Raw genomic sequence first — 6,000 nt, 5'->3', positions numbered from 1 at the left:
GGCACATAGTGAATGTTGGATGGGGTGTTAACTAGCTAATTATATTGCCCATGATCACTCTGCTAGAATTTCTCTTTTTTTAAAGGAAAATATGAGTTTAAATAGTCATATCTTCCTACTTATTTCTAAATGTCAGAATTCTTGGTCAGACTTGAAAACACTTTTAAACAGTTCTTGGAAGCTTTAAAATTATTCTTGGTGATCTTGATTTTGGTAGAAACTCTGACTTCAAATTCAGGAATGTAATATGGATGGCAAAATGAATATTTTCCCTTATTTATCAAAAATTTTTTTTCTTTAAAAAGTATTTAGAACAGAAAGCAAGTATATTCAAGCCCAAAAGACAAATTATCTAGAAGTAGGGGCAGAGTACACTCATTTAGTGGAACATGAGGAGTCCTGTGTGTGTAGAGAAATATTAAAGAAAATATCAGGGGATAATCCATCACAAATTCTCCATTAAAAATATTCATTATAGGTTTAATTAATCACAATGATGGATATCTTTAACATTAGGCAATAATTGGCAGTTTCATAGTGGTGAGACTATAGTCACTCAAAATACAACTTTTAAAGGTCATATTCACTTTTCTTTTCAACCTCATAAAATCTTGAATGACCACAAGTAGAGCTCAACAGAGAATAATCAGGCAAAAAATCAGGAATGTTCATCGTCGAAAGTTTGACTATGTCCTTCGTTGATACCCATACATTTAAATATGGTAGGTAGAAAAAAAATAGCACACAGATTTGTCAACCATATGCAATAGAATAGTTCAGTTCAGCAAGGGGAATTCAGATTTCTTTCTCTGCTGGCTGAGCCTGTGTGTTAGCCAACAACATCCGCTTAGTCTCAGGTGACAACAGTGCCAGTTGATTAGCTTTTGTTTATGCTTTGACTATTGATACACTTAAATTATATTCATATTATCATGCAAAACAAACACATAGAAAGTCCTGCTTTTGATCTAAATACAGGCACTTCTTTGTTGCAATGATATTTGAACTGTATATCAGAATAAAAAACTTATAGTAAGCCAGGCATAATTAAAACATATTTGATTAATGATAATTTTGGCTTGAAAACAAAATATCCTATCTCAACAGAAGTTTAAGTTGGTTTACAAAATGCAGACCTTACCTTTGAGATTGATATAACATGCCATGGACATCTCTGTAAACTTCTCAATCCTCCTTTGATCTTTTTGAAAGATTTAATCTTTGTTAGGTTAATGCATATTCTTTGTGTGCACTTCTTGAACTAGAATACATGTTATTTTTTTCTGACCATTCAAATTTTTCCCTCTTCCTGATTCTTGTAGACTCTTTTCTAACAATGCTCACGAAATGTAGAGAAAATGGTTTCTCTAGGATCCAAAATAACATATTACTTATAATTTAAATTAAATTACAGAAGAGTTCATTTCCTTGCAATATGCTGTATGTAACATGGCTTTTGCTGAAGAGCTCAGCAAATCATCTAGGGGTGCTAGGACTTTTCTTTCTTTCCTTTTCTTTTTGTTTGTTTGTTTGTTTGTTTTGCGACAGAGTCATGCTGTGTCACACTGGCTGGAGTGCAAAGGTGCCATCTCAGCTCACTGCAACCTCTGTCTTCTGGGTTCAAGTGATTCTTGTGCCTCAGTCTCCCGAATAGCTGGGACTACAGGTGTGCACCATCACACCAGGATAATTTTTGTATTTTTAGTAGATATGGGGTTTCAACATGTTGGCCAGGCTGGTCTCGAACTCAGATTTTTTTTTTATTTTCTGAAGACAAATGTTCTCTGATTGGCATGCTCCAGTCACCGCTTCACCATTTAAAGACTTCTAGATTAGAAATAAGCATGGGCACAACAGCTCTAAAGTGAAAACATACATAGTGGAGATCCCTGCCTTCTCTCCTCTCTTCCTTTCCTTTCTTTCTTTCTTTTTTTTTTTCTACTTCCCATCCTTCTCAAACAGACGCCAGTCAGCAATATAGATATGCTTATGCTTGCTTGGTGTCCTTGATTATAAATAGTCCAAACATCAGGAAGCTAAAATCAAAGTGATTATGTAACTCCTAAAGATGGAAGTTGTCAAAATACATCACAACAAAACAAATTTTAAAAGGCTATTTTAAATACAAGATTCCATCTTCACTAAACTGCCCCTTAGATCACTAAGATAATTTAGCATGAAAAATCAACTTAGATAATCATACGTTAAAAAGCTGCCACCGGCAGCTTATTAGTTCTAAAGCTTTCCAAAAAACCTCAACCAACTTGACACTTTGATCTCACGTGTCAAAAAACTGGTCAAGGTTGATCAGTTAGCTTTTATCAGAAGAATTTGCTCCTGATGGATTGGCAGCTATAAATATATGGTATTTTTAGAACAGTGATACAATGAAAAATAATATCATAATTATGTATTTATAAAGTGTTGATTTTCTACAAACTAGAGGTTTAGCAATGGTTGCTAGAAGAAATAATTACATTTCTAAAAGAAATAAAAAATGCATGGAGATAATATCAATCAAATGAGCTAATGAAAAATCATGACCCTATTATCTTAATGAATGCAGTATAGTGTTATAAATGCCCTTACACTTACATCTTCATCACGTAGGATGAATGACAAATAGAAAGACCAAAGAACTGATAAATTACTGTCTCCCTAACAGAGTCTGATATGTGAATCCCATGTCCCTTTCTCACTTATTACAGATGCCTTTCATTAGTGAGTTCATATATTCCAATAATCCATCCAAAAATATTCATAATTATGGGAAGACAATAACATTGCCATTTTCACGGTCATGTTATAGTATTTTTAGTGTACTGAGTACAGTAATTATTTATTAAAAGTAACACGAAAACAGGAATAAAATACTTATATGTACAAAGTAGCATGGTATGATTTCTACCTAACATTTAATAATACACATGCACATTGTCCCTGCATTAACATAGTGGTAAACAATAAATACTAACAGTAGGTAATATAAGAACACTGAGAAAAGTAGGAAAGTCTTCATGGATAAAAATTCTTGGCCCAGAAAACTTTAAACATTAAGGAAAGGTATGCCTGTCAGCGAGTCCACCTCCTGGGCTGTCAGATTCACTGCTCACAAATTCCCCTCCTAAAATTCCTTTTCCTAGGAACGCTCCTATAAATGGAGTAATGCAATTTTTAAATGTCAGAGGACTGGAGAGCGCCGGGGTTCTTTTTGATTCCGTCAAATTATTGCATGTCAGCTGGACATCACTTTACTGGGACAGATGACTGGTGTAGAGGCCAGCAGCAGGTATGGAAGTCGGGACTGATTCTGCAGGACTTTCTCCTTTTCCACCCTTGGAGCAAGGAAGCTGAAGATGAAGCCTGTGAGCAACAACAACAACAAAGTTCAGATTCCAAGAAAGCGAAGAAGAAATAGAGATGCTGGGGGAGTCCATCTCTTAGTAAGAAATGGTTGTCACTAGCTACATTTTTTCCACCTAGTAGAATCACTTGACTGTCTCTCAAGCACTTCAAACTTGACATATCTGAAAAGAAAAGCACTGTTTTCTTTCCCAAACCTGTTCCCCTCACTCCACTATCTCAATCTTCAGTATTTCCTCCATAATGCATTCAGACACCCAGGATGGGAGTGTGGATATTGTCTATAGTCCTTCTCTTCCTCATTCCCCACTGGCCACATCCAGTCAATCACCACTTCATGAAATTTTTAACCTCCAGACATTTTTCTCTATTCTATTCTGCCTCTTCATCTTCCTCCATACTGCGGCTCCCTAGCTTAAGCCTTTATCTTTTTCCAGCGGAATATTGCAATAGCCTCTGACTTCTCTGCTTCTGGTCTTGCTCTTCTTGAATGAGTCTTCCACCTTAAACACACACTGGTGTATATCAAGCATAAATCTCATATTCCTCTTCTGCTTGAAGTCCTTAACTGTACTCTATCACTAATGCGGTACAGTTCAAGATCTGTTGCTTGGGGTGACAATGTGAGTAACTAAGAAATTTATGGGCAACTTTAAAGCTTTGCTGCTGTCTACTCATCAGGAAGAAGGATGAATAGGCATCAGAAGAAAGAATGAAGGAATACCATTTGCCACTTCTTCACAGGAAAGATAGCCAAGCCTTTGGTTTAGTATTTTGCATTTTTCTCTGCAGTGTAGGAACAACTTTCAGTATTGGTCTATAAAAGAGCAAGAGATGGAGAATTCTGTGTCCCAAGTAGGAAACGGGCAGTGGCCCAACCTGTCAGGGATTAGATGGTGTTGTGTTGCTGATGGCAGTGCTGTTGGTTTGCTAGGGTCTGGGGAGAGCATGATATGGTGTGTGTGGTGGAGTGTGGGGAGTGGTACTAGTGGCGGAGACCTGTAATCAACTCTTTTCTGGTTTGGTTGGTGAAGGCAAGTCCTTTGATAGGGATGGCTGAACTGTTGCTTTACATGGGGGAACGTTGGACATTGGCTGCCATGGCCTGCAGGTAGCAGCTACAGGTATCCACGTCAAGTCTTAGGATAAGGAAATGATTGTAGAACAGGATATCTGTGACTTCCTCCCAGAGCATTTATGTCTGATAGGTGGTTGAGCACATGCCAGAGCATGGTGTAGCTTAAGTACCATGATTTGAAGAATGATTGCAGACAAGGCCTCTCTTTCAATTATTGAACTAGTTTTTTAGGCATATTTTATATCCAAGGTAAAGTGAGGGGTTCCTCAAAATGATAAATGACTTCTTTTTTTATTTTTATCTTCTTTTCTTTAAACTTTTATTTTAGGTTCATGGGTATATGTACAGGTTTGTTATATAGGTAAACTGCATGTCGTGGGGTTTTTTGTGCAGATTATTTTACCCATGTAATAAGCATAGTATTTTTTCGATCCTCACCCTCCTCCCACCCTCTACCCTCAAGAAGGCCCTGGTGTCTGTTGTTCCCTTATTTGTGGATAGACTTTTGATGTCACTAGTGAATGAAGAAAGTTAGTACTTCATTCTAGCCTCATGCAGTCCTTCATGATTTACCTTGGGAAACAAGGCTTCCTGTGATCTAGTACCCTCTACTACTTGAGCCTTATTTCCCAGTCAGAGGTCAACACTTCTCAAGCTGTTTATAGTGAAGAACAATGTTGGTTTCTAACAATATCTATTCAGCTACAAACAGACATTTTAAAAAATACAATAACATGAATGTTGCAGCAGTATCAGATTGCTATAATAATTTTTAAAGTTTTATGATTTCTTTCATATACCATTCAGTTTCACAATTCTTTTCCTGTTTGTACATGCTATTCCCTGTGCCTGGAAAATCGTTCCTCTCTTCACCTAGGCCACTATCTTTTTTTTTTTTCTTCTCTTTCTCTACGTTTTGGCTCAAATACCATCTCTAAGAAATTTGCCATCAAACTTCACGGTATCATGTCTGTCTTCACATAACACTGTGTTGTCATTTACCATATTATACTACAATTGTTTTTCTTATCTGTGTTTCTTTCCACTTCTATAAGCTTCTTGAGAACTGCAACCATGCAAAGCCCTCTTTATATCTGGGCTAGTACTTGACAAGGAGTAAGGTCTCCGTCACTTTTTGTTCCACTGAGCCATACTCCTCCATAGATGAGTTTTCAAGTGAAGTCAAGAGTTTGTAGCGTAGTTCAACTGGTAAACATCTGCGTTTGTGCTAATAGGATAATGCTCATGATTGATACTCTTTCAATTATTTTCTCAAAGATCAGCAAACCTAAATAAGAACAAACTCTAGTTTCATCAGCATGCATTTCACATCGACAGTCTCTCTCAAAAAATAAATCTTGCTTCATTAATGATTCTTTACGTCCGTACCAATATCAGTCTTTGCTTTTAATGGCTATTTTATAATAAGATTTCATAATAGGTTTCTTTAACGCTACTGACAACAATTTATAAACAATCAGAATGGCCATAGGAGAAAAGACCATGGTTTTATAGATGTGGAACACAGTGTAGAGCACTATTAAGAAATTCATTCAGGG

At 36.6% G+C, this 6,000-nt stretch overlaps 1 protein-coding gene across 1 annotated transcript in view; it reads right to left on the bottom strand.

Moving 5' to 3' along the window:
* Positions 1-352: 352 nt before the first annotated feature.
* The window catches only part of EMCN (endomucin), a 119,828-nt gene continuing 114,180 nt past the window's right edge, over positions 353-6,000 (bottom strand). Inside the window, exon 12 of the mRNA XM_050792509.1 lies at positions 353-3,363. The gene's annotated coding sequence lies outside the window, so the exon portion shown is untranslated. The remainder of the gene's footprint in view (positions 3,364-6,000) is intronic.

This window comes from Macaca thibetana, chromosome 5, assembly GCF_024542745.1.
Source record: "Macaca thibetana thibetana isolate TM-01 chromosome 5, ASM2454274v1, whole genome shotgun sequence".
Lineage (NCBI taxonomy): Eukaryota > Metazoa > Chordata > Mammalia > Primates > Cercopithecidae > Macaca > Macaca thibetana.
Note: the sequence above shows the minus strand (reverse complement) of the source record. Positions and strands in the feature narration are given on the sequence as shown.